The sequence below is a fragment of the Lagopus leucura genome, unplaced genomic scaffold (genome assembly GCF_019238085.1).
Source record: "Lagopus leucura isolate 7727_CA_CO unplaced genomic scaffold, USGS_WTPT01 Super-Scaffold_100038, whole genome shotgun sequence".
NCBI lineage: Eukaryota > Metazoa > Chordata > Aves > Galliformes > Phasianidae > Lagopus > Lagopus leucura.
Window position 1 is genome coordinate 4,860,798 of NW_024962287.1, and position 23,436 is coordinate 4,884,233.

The window sequence follows — 23,436 nt, forward strand, 5'->3', positions numbered from 1 at the left end:
TTACTCAGCTTCCAGCGGGAGAAGCTCTCTGGATTGCACAGACTATGAAGAAGCACTGATGTGAGTAAAGCCAGCCACAGAGACCTGCTTTCAGTGTGCAGAGCCCCACACCATTTAAAGAAGAAATCACATCCAAGAAAGGTGCACGTGGAGGTTGGAAATACAGCGTTATCATGTGGATCTGAGCCAACGAGGAGATAAAATTGTGCTTGCAAGTGGAAATTGAATATCCAGACTTCCATGGGAAATTCCTATTCAACAGTACAGAGGAATAAAAACACCCACTTTTCACACATTTTATCTGTTAGTCTCAACTGCATCTGGTTCTGCTAACACAAGATGTTTTACGTGCCTCAAAATGAATTGCAAACAAGTTTCATTGTCAGGTACTTCAGCAAAACAAACCGAAAAAAAACAAGAGAACACTAAAAAGCAAAACATTCCCTCAAAAAAAGAAAAACAACCAACAAAACAAACAGAAAAACCAACATTTTTTGTGAAGTCTCCAAGTTTCAGCCATAATATATGAAGAAACTGAGGCTGCCTCATGACCAGGACTTGTAGTTTAAGCTCTCTGGTGAACCAGTTTGTTTGGATTCCCCATGTTTTCATTTCACTGTATGCACCAATTGCACTGGCAGGGATGGAATTTGCCAGGATTACATCAATATTTGGAGGTATAGAAAGGCAAGGAAAAAGTCTGCCTATCACAAAGTGATAGGCAAAGACAACATAAAAATAGAGTTTTAAGGCTGCTGACTGGGCTACAGAGCAATTTTCTAATGAAGGAAGACAAAGTAATACCTTTGTATTAGATCCAACAAGAGAAACTATAACAGAGAACCCTGCCGAGACCAAATTATTACCAGGAAGCCGAATGGCAATACTGCTGCACACTGCAACACAAACACAGGCCCCAAGAACAAGGTCCTATCTGGGAAGACAGTGCCTCAGTGGGAAGAGCTCAGACCCTATGCAGACTGATGACAGAAATGAAAACACACAAGCAGTTAAATGACAGGGGGCAAGGACCAAAACCAGGGGCTGTGTCTACAACAGTGTATTATATCTAAACAGAGCTGGTCCAAAAAGCCCCATGCTAAGGGTCAGGGAATGGCACAGGCTGGGGACCTGATGGACTTAATTTTAATGCCCTTAAGTGAACTTGATGACCATTAAAGGTCCCTTCCAACTCAAACAATTCTATGAAATGACCCTTCTCACAAGCAAGTGCCCTTAAACAGCCTTCAGGCTGTCCAATAGAGCTCATAGAGCTCCCTACTGTACAGCTAGCCTCACATGAGGGACTTCCAGGTGAACTGCCCAGCAAGAAGGGTCTGTGGATGGATATGGAGGCAGTGTAAAATCATTAAGGTTGGAAAAGACCTCCAAGATCCCCAAGTCCAACTGCCAACCCATCACTAAACCACGTCCCTCAGTGCCACATCTCCACAGTTCTTGAACAGCTCCAAGGACAGTGACTCCACAAACCTCCCTGGGCAGCCTGATCCAATGCTTGGCCACTCTGCTGGAGAATAATTTTTTCTTAATTTCCTATCTGAGCCTCCCTTGGTGCAACTTAAGGCCATTACCTCTCATCCTAGGAGACAACATTCAGGGAAATCTTTCCATCTTCCAAATACACGTTAGCTTTTTGAGCATTTGCTCACATCACACTGACAAGAAATACACAAATTCCCTGTAAGAGTGAGAAAGAAGCTGCTTCACATCCCCCTTTGTGGGCAGTAACTGTTCTCTGGGGGATTAGACAGGACTGCACTTATCACCTGCCACACAGCAACCTGCACACTGTGATACCATCACGGCAGAAGAAAGCATTCACTCCCAAGGCCCCTGCCAACAGGCCACCACTGACGACTAAAACACACTCGATAAAAATCAAAGATTTGAGAAAATCTCTTCTTTGAGCAGTTCAGGAGGCACTTCAAGGTTTCTGCACTCTACGTACTCCAGCTTTACTGCTGAGACACCGCAGCTTGAGGGGAACAAGCATTCTTGGTCCCAAGAGCTTTCAGCTTTTAACTGGTAATTCCCTGTCCTCCTGCCTGTGAAAACACTTGACCTACAGGGCCATCAAAAAGTCCTGACTTGAAGAACATAAGAGGGGAAAAAATGAAGCGAATGCTTCTTTTCTTCCCCCAAATGCTCTGAAACCAACCCAGAGCGCCAGGAACCAGAACACTGTCCATCCTCTTACCCACCGTTTTAAGTCTCCCTGCTCTGTCTTAAAATGCTCATGGTGCAGCACTGGGTGCAGAGGGCTAACACCCTCTGGGAAGTCCTGGCAATGCCATGCTGTCCTGCATGGAACAGGCTCTGTAAGCACTGAAAAGCAGCAGATCCAGCTGACTCATGACTGTAATTATCTTTCAGTGCTTACAGAGGAGAGAAAGTCAAGAAGGAACATAAGCTCCTGCAGCATGGTTTGCACAGCCTGAGGCGCTTCCTCCAGCACAAAGGGAGCAGGTACACAAACAAATCCAGCTGCTGTTCCCTTTAATACCTAAACAAAAAGGACTGAGAGAATTGAAACGTTTAAAATTTAAAAACCAGGTTCAGATCAATCCGAATCATCAGGCTGATTAAACCACATTTAATACACTCATTTAACCTTTACCTAATAATTAAATAATGAACTCATTAGGGAAGGGAGCAGTATAATTTTAATCCTCATGACAAAAGAGCATTATCATGTCTGTGACAGCTGGTAACTGCACACAATGGCCATGCAACTCATGAGCTTCACATATCTACTCACTGCCTCAAACCAACGCTGAGACCACAGCTCTCCATGCAAACCTAAGCTGCCCAGACAAGTTAGAGGCATGGAAAGTCTCAGCTTACAAAACAATCCTCCGCAATCTAAGGAGATAATCTGTTAAAGTTCTGTAACGTGTTTCAGTAGATGAGATTGCTTCACGATCAAACAGACAAGGTCTAACATTAAGAGAATGCATATGTGCTTTTTATAGAGAGAAATGTTATTTAATCTGTGATGCTTGAGCGAAATTGTAGGTCTCTCTCTCACCATCACGCACTTACCTAACAGCCATCTGCTGGAGATCAGCTGGAGTACAAGTGCTCCCCTCCCAGCAGAAATAGAAGAATGAGCAAGATTTTGAAAGTCAATACATAGAAAAAGAACAGCAGCTTGAGTTGAGGAAAATTGCCCCAATTTCATTTCTTCCGAGTGCCTGCAAAAGCAGCATCTCTGCCCTTCACTCAAAGATCCCCGCGCTTGCTTTTCTCCTTCATCTCCACTTATTATTTTTTACAAGGAACACCAGGATGGGAGCACTTGCCAGGAAGGATGAATTATGTGTGGAGATTCAAGAGGTTCAAAGCCAACTTGCGCTGAGAACTGAGAACCAGGTTCTAAATAAGATTACTCAGCCTTGAGTTCACAAAATAAAAAGCGTTTTCCAGGAGAAAACAGACCCGCTCAACCTTCCGTTTGGTTTCGAGTATTTTTGGAGCGTTTTCAAAACCTTTACATTCCACAGAAACGCCCGCTTTCTCTCCTTGTAGATTTCAGAAGACACACAAACAAAAATTGCAATTTCCTAAAAGCATAAAAGAAGCTTTTCTAATTTATTGCTTTATTACTCTGGGGAAGAAGGAAGAAAAAAAACAACAAGAGAGAGCAACGTTATTGAGCTTAAAATAATTTTAAAATGAATAAATGAATCCAGCTCTGCTAGACTGGAGGCATCTTGCTGGGTAGAGGCACAGGAAAGGCAGCTTTCATTTGATGATGTGGTGGACTTGCAGTGCAGAGAATGAATTCAAGACACACAAAGACAGGCAAGTGATACAAAACAGTGGGTATGTGGGCAGGGACACCTCCATGGACCAGGCTGTCCAGGGCTCCATCCAGCCCAGCCTTGAGCACTGCTCTCATTGTAAAGGATTTCCTTGTAACACTCAATGCAAACCAACCTTCTTTTATTTTACAGAGGCTATAAACGGGAGGGGAATCAACTCTTTGAAAGGGGAGATAACAGCAGGACAAGGGGAAACGGTTATAAGTTGAGGGAGGGAAGATTTAGGTTGGATGTCAGGGGGAAGTTCTTTATCTTGAGAGTGGTGAGGTGCTGGAACAGCTGCCCAGAGAGGCTGTGGATGCCCTGTCCATCCCTGGAGGTGTTCAAGGCCAGGTTGGATGGGGCAGCCTGGTCTGATATTAGATACAGAGGTTGGTGGCCCTGCCTGTGGCAGGAGGGTTAGAGATCCATGATCCTTGAGGTCCCTTCCAACCCAGTCCATTCTGTGATTCTATTTTAAAGCCATTTACCCCTTGTCCTATAGATAAATGCCCCCAAGGTATCTCAGCCCTTCTCCTTGGGAGAGGTGTTCCGGCCTTCCTAGCATTTTTGGAGCCATCCCCCGGAAGGCCTTCTTCCTGACTAGCTCTAGATGATAGTCATCTTTCCACCTCCCAGATAGCTGTATTCCCACAGAGCTGTGAACATACAGTGGTCTAAGGCTTAGAGAGCCTGCAAGTGGAAAGCATTATAGGACACTTAAGGCTATTACACTTGTGCTGTAGCCCGGAAGCCAGCCTTTAAGGGAAAAGTTGAGAAACAAAGCTCTTCCAAAAGAGCTCAGTGGGAGGTTTCTGTTCAAAAAAATGGGAGGTTGGGGAATTGGGAAATATTAGAGAATAACAAATTAATCTTCCAAATTCATTTCATTGCATCAACTCTATTGAGCGAAAAAGGCTGCTCAGAGGGCACAAATGGAATTGAGCACACCATTTTAGGGAAAACAACTTCAGAAAAGCAGACTTGCTAGGGAAATCAAAAGGCAACAGAGGTCAAGTAGAAGGAATGGACTTCCACCCAGCTTTTAAAGTGAGGGGTGGCTGAATACCAGCTGAAGTTCCTGAGATACAATTCAGCAATTAAATTCAAGCCAAAAGGGAAGACCTCCAACAAGATCAAGTAAACAAGATAGAGATGGGAAAAGTCCCCCTCTAAATGCCATAATTAAGATATGCAGAAGGAAACAAATAATGACAAACTCATTTGGTGATCTCTGCTGATCCAGGAACAGAAGAGCCCCAGAGCTAGAAGTAGTTAATAGGCAGCAGAGAGAGAAACACGTGGTGATGGCTCCCTGTATCTGAAAGGAATTATCCAGCAATGATACACAAGGCTGTGCTTGAAACAACAGAACTGCAAATTCAGAGATGTAATTTTGAACCATCTTCAGATAATGAAGCTCTACTGGAACATTAAAAACTCCTGTGAGATCAGGAGAAGGCTATTCTTCAGCATTAAAGGCACAGGATGATGCCCGATGGAGAGGAGTTTAGCTCCTATCCCAGGGATGCAGCCTGACAGCCTCCTTCTTACTCATTTCACTCAACACAAACCAAATTTTGCACAAGAAATCCCTGAAGCTTGCTTCATTTCCTCTTTCAACCTGGTGCTTGAAGCCAACCACCCTTCATTCCCCCACCCAAGGTGGCTGGTACCAGCTGCCCCAAGAGCTGCCTGCCTTGCCAGAAATGGGGCATGCAGTCAATAGGAAAAAAAAGGGATAGAAGGAAAGAATCAACGTTTCAGAAACAGACATTGAAGCAAAACTGTTTCCATACATCAAGCAACATTTTCCTGACATTTTCCAAACAAACACAGCGAGCCCTTTACCGGCACCGTGACCATTGCTCCCAGCACACCACTTCCATGATGGAGAACAGGCAGCCCAAGCACAGCTGGAAATGTGGTGACAAGCTCAAGCCTTAAGAGTTGCATAAAGGAGCAAGTAATTATTATGATGCTCAGATGAGCTCATCCCTCGTTCTCATCAAACTTGTTTGTTAAGTTATCGTTCACTCAATGATCTTCCATTCCCTCTTAAGGCATCAAAGCACAGGGAGGCAGTGCTGGCTTGTGCCTCTGCTACCGCTGTCCTCACCCAACAAATATCACGGAATCCCACAAGGATTGAAGTGCTTGCACCATGCTGAGATTTATTGTTTTAAAAACAATTACCGACACACTTGGCAGAATTCAGCATTCTCTTCCAGGCAGAAGAAAGCTTGCTACATTTTATGTGGGAGTCAGACAACTCTACTCTCATAACGAAGTTCACACAGACAAACATGGACACAAATCTTCATGAGCTCACACAACTCCCACACCCCTTAATGGGAGCCAGAGACATTCAATTCAATTTGGAGCATCAAATCCCTCAAGCCAGAAGCATCAGCGAACAACAGCATCCTGCCATGTACTCTGCAATGTATGACTTGGGACCTGATCAAGGAAAAACAAGTTATCACACTGTATTTTATTCCTCTATTTCTTAAGAAAATTCTGCTTTGCCAGTAAGAAAAGAACTGTCACAAAGAGCTTGCTCACTGTCCAACAGATGCGTGCAGTGGGACAGGCTCCTGCCCACTCTCCCATCTCTGTCTGAAGAGAGACAGGAGCAAGGGTGTAAGTGCTGAAGCAACAAGATCCAGCATCAACACATGGGTTGATGAAGGCGGCCGTTACACAGCTACTCTTCAAGTGATTTTTTTGGTAGCCTTAATTCCCACACATAATTATGAGCTTAAATGTTCAAAGACTTCAAATGATGCTTTGCACTTTCTTCAAGTTAAAAATATATATATATATCAAAAAAATGTCTCATGCTTTTAAAGTCAAGATTAATGAATCCTTCCAAGAATAACAGCAATACCCACCGTTTCCTAAACTGTAGACTCACGGCAGTGTTTGAGGGTACCCAATTTTCCTAAAACCAGTTTTTCCATCTCTGCACTTCCCTTGGAGGCAGCCCACAGCCAGCCCACTTGAAAACTCACCTAAGCTTTGCAGTGTGCACCCACTTCTGTGGCAAGGGCACGTCAGGATGGATGGAGAAGCTGCACAAGCACCCAGTCCCAAAGGAAGTATCAACAGCAGTGAATCTATTTGGGAATGGAAGTACTCCATTGGAGGGTCATGGTTTAATTAGCACAGTGGTGATGGATTGAGAACTGAACTTGATCTTAGTGGTCTTTTCCACTACATTCATGATTCTATGATCCTACTGTTCCCATTGTACATCTGCTTAGGGTCCCATAGAAGCTGCAGTGACACCCGAGTTGAACTTCTAACTTATTAATCTAAAACTGGTATTATTCTCTTGGAAACTGTAAATAAACTACATTTGAGTAGCATTGACTTTTATAGGGAGACCTTCATAAAGTATTGTTAGCAATAACCTTAGCATTTGGAAGAGCAAAGCTGTAAGTCTTAACTATCCAGACTCTCAGGAACTCGATAATACAAAAAACAATAATTAAAAAAAAAAAAGAGCCTTTCTCTCCTCCTCTCCAAGGGCACAGACCAAAAGAGGAGAGCAAGGACGACATGAGACACAAATAGTTTGTGGCAGAAAAGGTTTTATTCTCTCCCCCCAATTTGGAGAGCATGCTGTATTTTGCATAGAGACCATGGAGAACGAGTTGGGGGAAAGAGAATATCAAACTCAAAACAAGTCACAAGGCATCAACAATCCCTTGATGACAGGAGAGTAGTTTTTGTTGGCACGGCTCACGACAGCTGGAGGAGTAATTGCAAAGCTGAGTGAGAATGCCTAGAATATATTTTGCCTTTACATTCTCAGATGAAAGATGCTATCCACAAGCATTTTACTGAAGTTAATTAAATCCACACAGCCCGCTTTGGCAGATCAAGAAGTATTTATCCTTATTTTGTAGAGAAAGGAATTAATCTCTCTGGTACTTTTCACATCGGGTATCTGCTCTTTTTACTTATGAAATGCCCCATAGATACACACAACATCAAAAGCACACGTTACCCTTCCCAGTCCAGCAGCTGTCCCCAGCATACCGCCAGGGCAGGACTGATGATGATTCTGTTTTCCCCATGCCTACTGCCCCAGCAGAAATCTTGACTTCACAAGGAAGCAAGCCAGCTGTATACAAGCTTTAAAGCAATATCACCCCTTTATGATTTGTTTAAAATAAAACAAAACAAAAAAACCCAGCAACTGCTCTTCCTTTGAGCTTCCTTTATCACAGTCATCCAGCCTTGCGAGAATACAGGGCTTCAAGCTGTGAAATTTCTCCCTCACTTCTGCTCTATTCCCTGTGCTGCCCAACGCTGCTTTCCAGCCACCCACCGCTGTGTGCTCAGAACCCAGGGACACGTCCTGTGCTCTCGGGCCACTCACTCACTCACGCTCAGATCACGCGTTTCCAGTTCAAGAGCTCCACAGCAGGGAGGGAAAAGCGCATCCTTGTCACCCCCAGCTCTGCTCTGCTGAAAGAGGAGGAATGCTTCCCGCATCTCCCCCACACAATGCCCCAATTAGGGACTGGAACCTCAGCTTTGGCTGAGTTCCTCCTCGCTGAGCCCCAGGCAAGCCCTGTGAATCCAGCAGCAAACAAGTTTCATCCACCCTCCCTCTAATTACACGTTGTATCAGCACACCAAGTATTTGAAAGTAGCTTTATGCTTAGACATCAACAGCAACTGCTACCAACCCAAAGGAGCTGCCTATTCTATATGGCACTATCTATACACTGCTCCTCAGCACGATAAAACAAAAAAAGCTGTTAGTGCCAATGTGATCCAGTGTCCTGAGTGAAAGCAGGGAGAAAGAAAGGCTGGTGAAATATTTATCATGAAGAGGCATGAAGAATTTGAGACACCTGCATTCCTGTCTTTTGCAGAATAGAGCTTAGATCTAAAAAAAACCAAAAACCTAAAACAGTCATTAGCTAAAGTGACATGGAGAATTTTGTATTCTTGAGAAGGGTCAGTGTATGGGATCTATAAAGAGAAGCTGGGAACATCTGCAGGGACAGGAAGAATATGCATAAACACACAGTGTGAACTAAAATACACAGTGCAGCAATGCTTGCAATCTTACCATGAGAATATGAATATTTGGAGTTCTTCCCCATCTAAAAATGCCCTTCAGACAGCTGATTATGTATATATTTCATATGGAAATGCATCTAATGATGTAAATGGAAAGGGAACCTAAGAATAAGTGGAGCACGTCCAAAGACTTTAGATAGCAAAAGGCATAAAATCAACTACTTTAAAACATTTCATTTCAACACAGCACAGCCTAGGAGAAGATTGGAAACGAGCACGGTGTAAAATACATAGCTTAAAACCTTGTTTCTGTTTTAATTTCTACTGTAACACTCGACAAAGACCCCTTGTGCCTTACACTGCTGCTCGTGCAGTGATGCCCATTGACCTCAGGACAAACGCATGTCCCACGCTTGCTACGGAGACAACTGATGCCTGAGTGAAGCCGAGTCCATCTCAAATCCCTTGCATGCACCAGTTCAGCAGCAGTTACCAGTTCACCTAGGAGGCTTACTATGCGCTGAGCACATCGAGTTAAAGCATTCTTCAAACTAAAATACCTGTCAGGAAATAGGAGCTTAGGGATACAAGCTGTCCTTCAAACCATCCAGTCTCACTATCTAGAATACTTTACTCGGATCCAGCACCATTCCAGACACGTTTCCCTGCATGCAGCACGGGAGGTGAGGGCTTTTTCAAACTGTCCATCACAACTCTACCTGCTCTCCAACCTCACTTCTCCAGCAGCATGGGCCTGCCTGCCTAAAGACAGGGAGACCCAGCAGAGACACAAAGCTTCCCCTGGACTCATGGACTGCCTGAGCAATGAATGATCTGGAGGAGCTGCAAGGCATGGTTTGCAGAACCAGGCTGGTATGTGGAACAGCATACTGCAGCCATGAGAAGTCAGCTTAGTGGCTACTGTATGGGGCACTGACAACCTTCTCTCTGCTAATCCAAGGCCAAGGCAGTGCCTAAAACCAGCAAATCTGAAACCTAACCAAAGAAGCAGACAGCCAGTGGTGTAATGCCAACATTACACGTGCTGTTACAATCTGCCACTGTGAGGAGACATCAGAAAAGTTCTGGAGTGGGGCCAGCAGATGTGTGCAGCTGCATCTGGTTAGCCCTTCTGATCTCCTGCCTTCGTGGGAGCCCCTGTGTGCTCACTGCACTCAGCCCCAGCCCTGGCTCTTCCCATGCTGCAGGTTGTTTCCTTTGCCATCTCACTGCTCACTGCTGCTTCTCCAATCTGCTCCCCGAGAATGAAAGTAACACAGGAGTTAAAATAATGCGTCTTAACTGCATTTTTAGTGATAGAATCAATGGTGGGGTTTTTTTTGCTCAAAATTTCACCTATGCCCTTGGCTTCTAGATAAATGAGTAAATATTGTGACATTATTAAACGCATCCATTGCATGCTGAACAAGTCCTGCAGAAATCTATTTATTTGCAGTACACCTCATCTTGTTGACACCTTCCAATCAAGGCACCTCCAGATAAGAACTGCTCTGTTTTAACACACTGCAATGTGATGCAGCTGCACCGACTGTACCTGGCTGCTGTTCTGGGGTCCTTCCAACAAATGCTCATGGCTTTGGAGCTCATTTGGCACATCCACCTCCCTGTGAGGACCCTGCAACACAACATACAGCTGTGCTTCGGCTGATACTCAGGAGGACAGGAGCCAGCAGGAGGTACCCTTCTACTTTCCTGACAACAGAGTTATTCCCTTTCTTATGACAAGAGGCAGAGCGCATTTTCGGCCTTCCCACACACATCCATAGCTGCGTGACTGCCAACTCTTTTATCACTCCCTACTGCCCTTGATTTTCTTAAATTTTGCCCAAGGTTATGCTCAGTAAAGGTTTCTACCTCAAAATGCTGCACCGAAAACATCATCACAGTCACACCTGGAAATTGCACCAAAACCCTTCTTGAAAATGGCTATTTTCTAAAGGGCAGCCAGCTGAGCAGAAGAGCAGCAAATTCTTGTCCACCTCCCTTTGCAGGTGTAGTACTATCCTTTAAGTTGAAGGATTTTTTGCCCTATATGTCATTACATATTTACAGACAGAGGTACTAATCTCTCAGCCTGCCCTTCCCAGCTCCTCTTATCTTTTTGCAGCTGCTCAGGGGTGGCTGACAGCTCCTATAGCCAGGAAACATTTCACACTTCAGAGAAGCAGAAGTTTCTTACAGGCAGACTCTTCCAGATCATCCTTCACTGAGCCTAATGACTCTGGAAAGATCTCTGGGGAGGGAACACTGCTGCCAATGAGCTTCATTAAGTATCCAGCAAGAATGAGCGAAACATTTCTTTTTTCATTCTTTCTCCAAGCTGGCTCTAGCACAGAAAACATCACAGAGCATATGCTGCCTAAACAACGTGCCCACAATTCCTGCCCTTTTTTTGAAGCAAGGTGGCTGTAAGCGAACACAGCTATTTCCAGGGGAGCAACTTGATTTAGAAAAGCACCATAATACGAAAGCACTGCTTTTCCAATTGCCCCACACATCACTTCTCACAGGGAGGGGGTGGGGTGACCATCCCTGGAGGTGTCCAGAACCATGGAGAGGTGGCACTGAGGGATGCGGGCAGTGGTGGTGTTGGGACGGGTTGGGGGTTGGCCTTGGTGATCTTGGAGGCCTTTTCCAACCTTAATGATTCTATGAGAGAGAGCTGGCCAACTGCAAATACCTTTCAAACATTAACACTTGAGACTTCACTTAGGATGTGGTTCTGCGCTGTAGCTCAGCAGATCTAATGGCATCTTGCTGCAGAAAAGAGATCTCTTCCCTACTTCCAAAGCCTGCGTCCTCGGTGAGAGGATTCGGGGAGTTAGGCTGGGAGGAATCAAGCACACATCAGCACAAAAAGATCAGTGGGAGCACAACGCTGGGAGCTGAACCTTCCCTTGCAGCAGCGGCTTGACAATGTATCAGTTCAGCTACAATGCACAAGTGCACTCTAAATTTAGATAGCTTTCTAACTATAAAGCCGTATCTCACATCCATTATTCCTCTCCCAACACAAGGATGAGCTATTCTATTATAAATGCTTTGATATCACCACAGAGCTCTCTACCCCACAGGAGCAGACATCAATTGTCATTTAAAGCGGTTCCGTTTCAGAACGGAGAAAGAAAAGGGAGACAAAGCTAATGGTGGTGAAGGACAGGTTGCCCAAGGAGGGAATGATCACAGGTTTAGAAGGAAAGGGAAAAAAAACCTATAGATGACTTTACCTGGGCTTGGGCTGCTGCTCATTAATGCTTCTGAGAGTCACTTGACAGGTGATGACCTACACTGCTCTCAGCTTATTCACTTCTCATCCATCTCAGACAGCACCAAATCCCTTTCATGTGCACGGTGTAATGGGAATGCTTGCTCTGAATAAAACAAACAAACAGGAGAAACAAAAAGAAAGAAAAGAAACAACAAAACTGCAGGCCTCAATTTGCCTGAGAAAATCACCAGAAGACTCAGTGATGGCATCACGCATTGGGTTTCACCGCTCACCTCCCTCAGCCGCTCTGCATTTCCACCTTCTCTGCAAGAGAAAAGCCTCTCCGAGCACAGACTCCGGGCTGCGTGGGCAGAAGACACGGCTGTTTCCTCCTGTTGATATTTCTATCTACCCCCTGTTGGTCTGGGATTTCTCACAGAGCTTTTAAAAAGCTTTTCCCATTCAGGATTTGCTCCACTTCAAGTTTCTGGAGCGTGTGAACTCCGTGTTCGAGGCAGACACAGACATCCTTCTATTTCAGATATTCTGCTTCAGCAGCTAGCAGCCAACTACTGCCCCATTTTTTTTCCTAACTACAGTTTGAAAAAAAAAAAAGAAAAAAAAAAAAAGAAAAGAAAGCAGCCATAAACCCTTCTTTATATACTTTCTTTATATATGCAAGGATTTCTTACTGTACCGAAATAAAATCCAACCAGACAACAATATATCAGTGCTATCTATCAGGGCTGGCAAGGGTGAAGTTATTCTGTTCCCACACATCCTAATCTGCTAGTGTCACTTGCAAAATAAAACTACTACTAATAATAAATAAAAGTTCCTCTGTGAAAAGGTTAAGGGCTGAATCCACAACTTGCTGAGAAAGAAGAAGAAAATCCAACTTTGACCAGAATTAGTGAACCATCCCATTTCAGGACAAATATTTTGTCGATTTATAGAATCATTTGAGTTGGAAAAGACCTCTAAGATCATCCAGTCCAACCCCAGCCCACCCCACTGTGCCCAGTGCCCACATCCCTCAGTGCCACAACCCCACAGTTCTGGAACACCTCCAGGAATGCTGACCCCTCCACCTCCCTGGGCAGCTGTGCCACTGCATCACCACCCTTTGAGAGCAGAAATGTTTCCTAATATCCAACCTGAACCTCCCCTGGTACAACTTGAGGCAAACATCTTTCATCTGATCGCTACTACTCAGGAGCAGAGCCCGATCCCCACCTCACCACAACCTCCTTTTGGGGAGATGCAGGGAGTGCTGAGGTCTCCCCTGAGCTCCTCTGCTCCAGACTGACCCATCCCAGTGCCCTCAGCCACTCCTCATAACACTGATGCTCCAGACCCATCACGGCTTCATTACCCTTCTCTGGACACACTCCAGGACCTCAATGTCTTTCTCGTAGCAAGGGGCCTAAACAGAGCACAGTACTCAACGTGAGTGCATAGTACAGATGAACTACCACCATTCCTGCAGGCTACACTGCTGCTGATACAAAATCCCTCCTGCTCCATCATGTAAAAGATCAAGAACTGTGTTTACAGTCCCACAGCCAGCAGCAGACCTGATGAACCACCTCACTCTGCATCTCAAAGGTAGAAGCATATAGCAACAGAGACTCACTTGAATAGCAAACCAAGAGTAAGGGTATAAATTAATTCCCCAGAGACCTAAGACGGGCTTCCTTTCCCTCTCAAAGGCATCAGCTCTGCCATGCCTCACAGTGAGGGCTTTAGGCAGAATTAAAAGGACACTAAATCTGTCTACAGGGAAAGAGAGCAGCTGGATCAGCACAAGATGAAACAGAGGATTCAGGACGAATGGGAAGAAGTGTGTTTTCTCCTCCTTACGAGCAGTTTCAATGTAGCAATGCATTCATCTTCCACTTCTTCCAACTGAAAACTCTATTCTGAAAGTGCTCTTTTAAGACTTGAAGTACACCTGTAAGATCTGCATCATTCAGAGCGGCAGCCAAGCTGGACATTTGCACAAGAGGGCTTGAGGCACTGCGCAATGCTGCTGAACCCATTCCAGGTCAGCCACCCACACCCTGACTCTTGTCAGAAATGGAAATACTAACAGGCAGGGTCATAACCTGGCTCTTCAGTGATGATTATTAAAGATTCGTGTTTCCAGGTAATTTTTCCTGCAGCACTGTCTAAAAGAGATCCAAGCTGAAGCTTGCACATAGAAGCAGAAATGAAACTTCAGCCCAGTAATCTAAAGGAAGGAAACAAGAAAGAAGGGCACAGACTCCTTAGCAGAGTCTGGCTCGTGTTATTCAGCAAGCTGCTGCCCAGTTCTTTCTCAAAATGGAACATAGAACATCTGAAGTTGGAAAGCATCCATAAGGATAATCAAGTCCAGTGACAGTGCCATGACTTAGGGGAGGTTTAGGATTAGGGAAGGTTTAGGTTAGATCTTAGGGGGAAGTTTTTCAACCACAGGGTGGTGAGGCACTGGAACAGGTTGCCCAAGGAGGCTGTGGATGCCCCATCCCTGCAGGCATTCAAGGCCAGGCTGGATGTGGCTCTGGGCAGCCTGGGCTGCTGGTTGGTGACCTGCACACAGCAGGGGGTTGGAACTGGATGAGCACTGTGGGCCTTTGCAACCCAGGCCATTCTATGGTTCTGTGATTCACATGACAAAACCATTTCCAGAGGTGAAAAAATTTAATTACCTTTTCTTTTTATAAGATAACAACATTGATTCCCACTCTTCTTCCTTTGATTTACAACAGGAGGAGGAAGGAGCACAAAGAAGGAAGGAACAAGTTGTTTAAACAACAACAGCTGTTACATCAATGCCAGCATAAAGGAGTCACAAGCATCCTGTTCTTGTCAGAGCTGTCGCTGTGTAAGAGCTCTGCCTTTTGAAGAAGACTTTATAACCTCAAACACACACGTTCAGCTTTATTTTCTTCCTAATCAGAAGTCAATTATCCCACTGAGTAATGACAGAACAATTCCACAAAGTAAATCCTTTTCATATTGAGCCCTTCTGTGATCAAATTGCACTGGAAACATCCTCAATCACACAAAAGGAGGAGGATTTCACTCGTGCTTCCCTTATCAATCCTAGGCACCCCTCTCCAAACTTCCCAGCAAACCAGCAGCGTAGCAATGGCTCCAGCTGACAGCATGAGATGATGTACTTTTATCCAAACTGAAACTTCACTACTCAATCTTTTATCAAGTCTGAGGCTATTCAGAAAGTGTTTACCTCCAGCTGTCTATAGATTTTACTCACAGAAGCAAATTAGTGCTTCTGGCAAACATTATTTAACTTGTTCCCTGCCTCGCAGTGGTTACTATAGTAATGTGAAACTCCTGGAGAGCCCCTTTAATACTTTTTTAACCACTTTGAAATAGCTTTGTTATTAAATAACCACCGGAACATCTTCCTATCAGGCAAGTTATCATCTGTTCTCATGTTTTGTACTTTCAAGTATTCTTGCTAACAGTCTGCAACACCACACCGGTCCCAGGTGCCAAAGTCCAGACACACATGAATTACTTCCAATCAGCCTTGGATACATGAGTAATATTGTAATCAGGAGGCACTGAGGAAAGCCAAAGAGCCATACCTCAGTGCTACAGTACCTGGGGTGCTTGACAGACAACAGAGCAAATCAAAGCAACCATCTGACGACCAGGAGGACCTCTGCTGGGTCAGGTCTTCGGCCTCCATCCAGCATTTAAGACCATCTATTATCCATATTCAACATCCTTCTGGCAACATCTGGAGGTAATCTGGACTGATTCACCTGGTCAGGATGCAGGCTGGAGCCAAGGTATTCTTCAGTTCGCAGGGAAAGCCTCGTGTCATCCTACAGTTATCCATGCTCATGCACTCCAGCTCTTCTCTACGACACAAGTCCTGAATGATATCTCTGTATATTCTGTATATTTCTCCTTTTTAGGATGGAGGCATAAGAGGAGCAGGAAGAAACTGTTCTACAGCTTGTCCCTGTAGCAGAGACAGCATGGCAAATACGGCTGGTAAACCTGCTCAGGCACTGTCCCAGGAGCAGCTCAGCAATGAGACCAGGAAAGAGCTTGGAGAAGATCAGCTGGGGAACAGCTGAACTTTGTGATCTAATATTGGGGAAAAAAACCTAACACCAAGAGGATAGGAAGGATGGGGAACTGCAAATCTGCATATGACATGATTTTAGCCTCACTTGAGCTCTCCCCCTCCTACCCACTGTGGGATTCAATGAGAAATGTAAGCAGAAAAGAAATAAATACACAAACAGTGACTTATTCTACCTAAGTACAAACCAATTCCTGGAGGGGAAGGGAGGAGAACAGAAGTGGGACTGATACTACAGGCTTAGCAAGCAGGAGCACTTCAGCACATACAGCTGGCTTTGTCACTGTGTCACAAAGGCTCCCTGTTACCACTCCACCATTACAGCATTGTCCCATGCAGCCTCAAGTCCAAAGTTCAATGGCTGTATTAAACGAAGAAGTAATTGGGTGATGGTGTAAGTTGGCTTCTTGGAGCTCCCCATTCAGAGCAGGGATCCCAGCAAGGGCACCAGACCATCCCTTGCTCCAAGCAAAATGAGGACTAAAACTATACGCAGCGTCTCCACCACAGGCTGTTTTCCTGTGCAAAGCAGAAGTGCAGCACTTAAGTCAGCATTTTACAAGCCCTTTCCATGCTGGCCATATTATTCAGTCAGTGTACTATACAAGGACAAATACACAGAGCGTGTTCCAGTGCTGTCCAGGAAGAGCTGATCTCTTGTAGAGATCGACATCTGGCACATTTGCACCCTGTAAGGACAGCCTAGCCAAAAATAACATCGAATCCTACAAGAGAAACAGTTATTTGGCTGTTTGGATCCTAACCACATTAAAAATTACTCTCAATTTACTATTTTACTAAACCATTCCTGAAATTGTCGCTGGGGGCTGCCTGAAGGCTGCTCAGCTAGCTGCATGCAACTTCACATGTGCATGTGTTAAAAGAATAATGAGAAAGAACTATTTTATACAAGAGGAGTCCGGATCATCCCGTGGTTTCTGCATGCATCTCTCCTGCTCCTCGTGCCAAGCACATCCCCTGTCCAAGGGAAATCCACTTTTTGGATGCCCTGGGACATGGAGATTTGCACTGAATACAGGTAAACACTTCTCTAGATAGGTCACACAGCTGTGAACTCAGTGCTGAGGAAGAAAACTGTGACTTGAGAACCTGGCTTCTCAGTCTGACCGCAAGGCAGGACCTTAACCACACTCGCCCAAGCTGTGATTCACCTTAGAGTAGCACAAAAGCCACGCATGTGAGTCAGGGCTGAAGTACAAAACCACAGAGCTGGCTCAGCCCCTGGCACGTCAGCCTGCACACCATCACTGCAGACCTGGGACCACAACGCTAAGATTTTAATTGTGTTGTATTTCAGTTCTACTTTTGGGAAGCTCAGCGCTAATAAAATAAACAGCACTTATGCAAAGCACAGGGGATGGAGGAGCATGTCTCTTCCTGGCAGAATCAGTACCGTTTGGTGACACAGTTCAATGTTTATCCAGATAAGAACTGTTCTTTGATACAATTTCCCCTCAACCAACGCAGGGTGGGAGAAGCTTTAACATCTGAAGCACTGTGTGTCCCCGTTTAGAAGAGGCAGTGCACGCTAACAGCCATTTAGTTTCCTGAAATTGCTGCAGGATACAAAGATATGTCACATATCCTGGCTGACAGCTTCAGCACAAAGGCACACAATATCTGCCGGGGCTCTTTGTTAAATACTACATTGTCCCAGTGACTCAGTGCACTGGAATGCATCACGTTTATTCATAGCTTTTCTGATAGTCTTTAGATTAGGCACAAATTTCTGCCTTCTAGAAAAAAAGATATCTATGGCTTATTATTATGTGGAGCACACAAAATTCCTGGCCTCTTTTCCAGGGTGATAAACACAGCACTGAAACAAAAAGCCTGGCCCCCAAACCAAAGGGCTTTTTCAAGCTTCTAACAAGTAAGGTTCCAAGAACATTCAAGAGAGGAAAACCCAGATGTGCACCACAACCAGAAGTTCTGATCAGAAGGAAAGAGGGCAGAAGAGCAGCGAAGATGGTTGAAGTCACTGAACATCTGTAATGAGGATAGTTGAATCAGCTTTGGATCTTTCAGCCTGGAATACTAGAGTGCAATACCAAACCGCCCTCACTTTGAGTTCTTAACTGCTGTTGTGAGCAGACAGAGGGCAAGCACATCCACAGTGAGCCCAGGAAGCATCAACCACCTCCACTGACAGCAAGGGCCCTGCAATACAGCCTCCCCCAACATGTACCTTTCCTGCCAAGTCACGAAGCCTCACGTGATGCTTGAAGAGAAGCTTCCTAATATTGCAACCCCAGCCCAGTTATACAGACATTTAGCGCACAGTCTTCAGAAGCAATGACTTGTCAACGACTTCTTTGAAACAGTTTGTTTTCCCATTCCTATCCATGGCAGTCAAAGACGGAGCCTGTCTCCAACATCTCATCTGTTCTACTCCTCTGCCATTTCCTCTGATCTGAATTCATATACACAGATTTCTTGCTTGAATCACAATCTTCTGCCCTACAAAGGGACTCCAGGCCTCAAATCCTTGTCTCCCGCTTCTGTTCTTCATCAGGCTCACAGAAGCGTACCTGGTTCTGAAGGTCAATGCTGAGCCTGCCATACACAGCATTGGCTGTAATAAGAGTTCTGCAGGCCAAATTATGCCCTTGGGGAAGCCGACGCAGCCCTGTGGCCTTCTGCAGATTGCACAGCTGTCAGGCTACAACTTACAGTACTCACCTTAAGATACACAAGGAGAAAGAGAATTCAATGATATTGACTTATTTTAGCTCCTGAAGTCAGCGGATCTGACTCTAAGCACACTTGGGATTAGACCTGTCGATTATGACCATGGGGCAGCACTGACCAATAGCAGCATCATTTGTTCCTCCCACAACCTCTCTGCTCCTTTCAGTTTTAGCATTCCTCACGGCATTTGTTGCAGCAGCCATCGTGCCAGCTGAGAAGGGAGTCCCCACTGCGTATGGCACAGTACAAAAGGTGCCAAAGGTAGAAAGACTGTCCTGAATTCAGAAGCAAACAGCTAAATGAATGGTGCATAAGGTAGGAACAGATCAGCTGAACCAAGGACATCAGGCATGTCTCACGATACTTGCCAGAGGTGAGAAAATAAGAAGCCACACATCAGAAAGCTTCTTTTTCCCCTTCTTGCATAGAAGCACAAGCATTATCTGCCCTGCTCCCAGGACATCTTTAAACCAACCTGCTAACACATTCCAGTTTCCAGGCACACCATTTCCCCTTGTCCTTTGTTTATGAACACCTTCAGTTCTAAAATTCACCACCCCATCCTTAGGAGAGCGACCTGCTAGGGTCATTACAATGAAATTAATTGTGCAGTGGTCTCAGCCATCGCAGCTCCCACGCTCACCTGCTGTGTCTGTGCCTGCATTTTACATCCAAAAGCTGAGAGTCAGCTTGCAGATGCCTACAGTAGGCAGTTAACTATTTGAGCCTGGCTGTGCACCAGATGGGCCAACATGTTCCAGTTAACCAGTATGCATTAACTGAGGTCCCTCACAGTAACAAGTTTAACAATACTTGTAGACAACTCATAAAGCATAGGCTTGTTATTTCAGCCCATTAGTGTGCGTGCAAGATATTTTAATGTGTAAAAAGTCCCCATGAAATAAGAATTTTCTCCTTTCAGGAAAAAAAAGAAAAAAAAAAAAGCCATCCTTGCCACGTACTAGGCAGTGCTTTCCAGTTCTTTCTTCACACCCTTTCCATCCCATAAGTCAAGTCAAGCCTCATTTAACTGACTTTACAGCATGCCTCTAAGAGTAACCTCTGCATTTGAGCAGGTTGCTTGTCGAGTTCAGCAAGGATGCAATAGAGCAGGTGAACTCTTGCTCTCCTGACCCCAGGGCCTTTTCTGCTCTGCAGCACAGGAAACCACACATGACACATGACTGAATTATGTGGCAATGCCTTCAGCATAGATTTCCCACAGCCTCCAACAGGTACAAGGCACAGCTGTATTGGTTCTTTGTTCTGCTGGAAAGTGCACACCACTGGAAGTGGGGTACAGGCAGAACGTAGCACTTTGGATAAAAGGAACTGGAACCATCAGCTTCCACTTCTCTCAAAACAAAAGTTAAGCCAAGGGAGTTCGTATTTCTATGGCAGCATTGTCCAAATAAGCAGAGTTAATGCTCCTCTCCAGTGAAGTCAACCTGAAGACACTACATAGCGTGACAACAGAAAGTCATTTCAGAAAGGCATTACAGAAAGTCCCATCCTAGAAACGTAAGTGTACTTACTGGAAAAGGTGATCAAACAATCTGTCTCTCCTCTGTAGCCAGCTGTCCACTCATTCACCTGGATCCTATCGGAGCGGAAAAAAAGGCTGTCAGTATAGGCAGTGACAGAGCCAAGAAGTAGGCCAGCTGAGGAAAGCTGGGCAGATCCTTCACAACACTGAGGTCGAGAACTAAGAATGCTGGCAAAGCTCAGAGCACTGCTGCAGTGCCTGAAATCAGCTATGGACTGCTTGCCTCCAGAGGCTCTCAAGAAGGGCCGACCTGATCCAAGTGTAAAGCAAGATATTTATGTAAGAGAATGGCACCAGTAGCTACAAAAATTGGCTGCTACAGAGAACTATGTCTGTTTGTGACGCACACTGACCACCAAAAGCACCATGACACGTGTGCTCTGCCTGTTACACGGGGAAATGAGAACTCCCTTAGCAAGATGCAGCCCAGAAGGAATACAAGGGCTGTAATCCAGCACACACTGAGGAGTGCCTTTAACAGACACACTGGTTCAACAAATTGTACCCCTGTAAGAAGGGGCCACTCAACTTCTGCTTAACCCCATTGAGATCAAGCAGAAGATTACCCACGGAGTGGTGTTATGATGCAAAGAGAAGTAAAACACATCACTAGCCATACACATTAATGTACATCACACACAGACCAACTGCGCTTCAGAGAGACATTAAATCCACATTCAATTAACAGAGACCTCCCTTAAGATGGGCATTAAATAATTCCCTACCATGCACGGAGATAACTGGCCACTCCACAGAAATGGAATAGGAACCTCCTCATCTCCCTGCCAATAACATCTCCATTCAAACTTGCCCTTAAAACAACAAGGGGTCAGAGAGGAGGGATGAGGGGCAGGAGAGTCACTGCTGGCACACTATTGTGTGCTTATATTAAAGACTCCTCATCAGAAAATTACTCGAAATGGATGTTGTTCATGTTTATCAATAACAGAGCTAATGGCTTTTATGTAAATGCCATTACTCTCAGTCAGATCTGCACAGGACTCAGCCCCATCTCCCCTCGTGAGCGACACCGCTTCAGGCAGCCAATCTAAATGCAAATTATAATCAAATGGCAAAACCAGGAGTACTCTGGATGAGACCAAAAACTTAAAATTAAGGACAAGGCGTACTGATTTTGAGAGAGCATCCCTCCTTGTCGTAAACACAGAACACCTGCTGGGTTCACACTGCTTCTTCAACCCCAACGTACACAAAAATTCAAGCCCAACTTGATTCCTCTTTGCAGCCCTCCTGTTTACCTACAGAGCAAAGAGCACCATTTGCAGGGGATGCGACTCTCCATGGTGCAGAGCTGGAAGAAGAGGTGGTGCTGCGGGATGGGTTTTTGGAGGCAGAGATTTAGAGCTGCTGGCAGCACGAGAAGCGCCTCTCTCATGGCATAAAAGCTTTTCAGAAGAGCACTTAAATCACAACCCCCACCTGGAGGATATGTCAAACGCAGCGCTTCGTCGGCACCAATTACAGTAACGCACTAATGACAAATTTGGTAATAAATAACATTAAAAACCACGCTGTTTATTAAGTGGAACGCACAGAAGAGAAACTAACGATCACAACAAAGGCCAGAAATGTAACAACATAACTACTGCACAGGTCTGTGAGAGAGCCCACAGGGGACTGGCTCCCTGGCAGCAGAACACCAGAGCTCCCACTCCCCAGAGGTGGACACGTCCTCAGGGGCACGCAGCCAATTAGCGATGGCTGCAGAGGTGCTCGTCACACGGGTTCAGCGCTTTGTATGGTTTGGAAGAGCAGAACACAGGAATATTCATAGAGCAGAACTTGGCTAATTAGTGTCAATAACTGAGAGACCTGTTCTGCAAACAGCTGGATTTTGTGGATTAGCAGCGAGCAGACGCACAGCGCTGGGGAGCAGTGAGAGGATGCAGCTCAGCGGGCACCTGGCTGCTGCTTCAGTATTGCAGTTAATGATTTATCCTTGGGCCTTAATGTCCACAAACGAATGAATGCCCAGTCTGTAAATAAAGCACCTCAGCCTGCGCACAGCCCAGCTGCATCTGACTGCTGGGGTTTGACTGGCCGTCAAAAGAGGTATTAAATTCAAAACCACAGCCCTGCCCGTCTTCCCCCAGAAGCTTCTCATGAGGACGGGCATCTCTGAAGTCTCAGTCAACTCCTCTTCTTTTTCCACAGCTGCTTTGACATAGCTTGTGGTTAAACAATTACTCACAGACCCATTGTTTTCTGCACTAAAATTAGACACAGACTTTCAGTCCTCCATCACAGCACGGAGCTGCAAAGGCTCCTTCCTCCTCTTCCTCCAAAGCCACGGTAAAGCAGCACAGCTACACAATCCATCTTTGGCAAAAGGAGCCCCAACTTACAGCTTGTTACCACATGAAAGCCCACCTGGAATCAGCACAGAATTGAGTTAGAAAGAACACATAAAAGCCACCTGCTCCCACTCCCTGCCATGAGAAGGAACAGCTCAGAGCCTGTCCAGCCTGACCTCGGCTGTCTGAAGGGGACAAGACACCCACCACCTCTCTAGGCAACCTGTGCCAGTGCCTCACTGCCCTTATTGGCAAGATCTTCTTCCGTAAGTCCAACCTAAATTTCCTTTCTTTTAGTTTGAAACCATTTCCCCTTGCCCTATCACAACAGATCCTGATAAAGAATCTGTCCCTTTTTTTCTTACAGCCCCCTTTTAGGTACGGAAAGGCCACTCTCAGGTCTCTCTGCTGCCTTCTCTTCTCCAGGCTGCGCAGCCCCAGCAATCTCAGCCTCTCTTCCTATGAGAGGTGTCCCGTTCCATGGATCATTTTTGTGGCCCTTCTCTGGATGCATTCCAACAGGTCGGTGTCTCTCCTGTACTGAGGACTCCACATCTGGATGCAGTGCTCCAGGTGAGGCCTCACCAGAACAGTAAACAAAGGCAGGATCCCCCCCTTTGTCCTGCTGGCCACACTGCTTTGGATGCAGCCCAGGATAC

General features: G+C 45.4%; 1 protein-coding gene across 5 annotated transcripts in view; it reads right to left on the minus strand.

Annotated features, from left to right (window-relative positions):
- The window catches only part of EXTL3 (exostosin like glycosyltransferase 3), a 115,366-nt gene that overhangs the window by 70,946 nt on the left and 20,984 nt on the right, over positions 1 to 23,436 (minus strand). For 2 of the 5 annotated variants that reach the window (XM_042883514.1, XM_042883517.1), the window contains exon 2: positions 20,452 to 20,516. The exons of 2 other annotated variants lie outside the window; for them this stretch is intronic. The gene's annotated coding sequence lies outside the window, so the exon portion shown is untranslated. Of the gene's footprint in view, positions 1 to 12,115; positions 12,260 to 20,451; positions 20,517 to 23,436 lie in introns of all 5 variants that reach the window. One more of the 5 variants, XM_042883518.1, reaches the window with a different exon arrangement.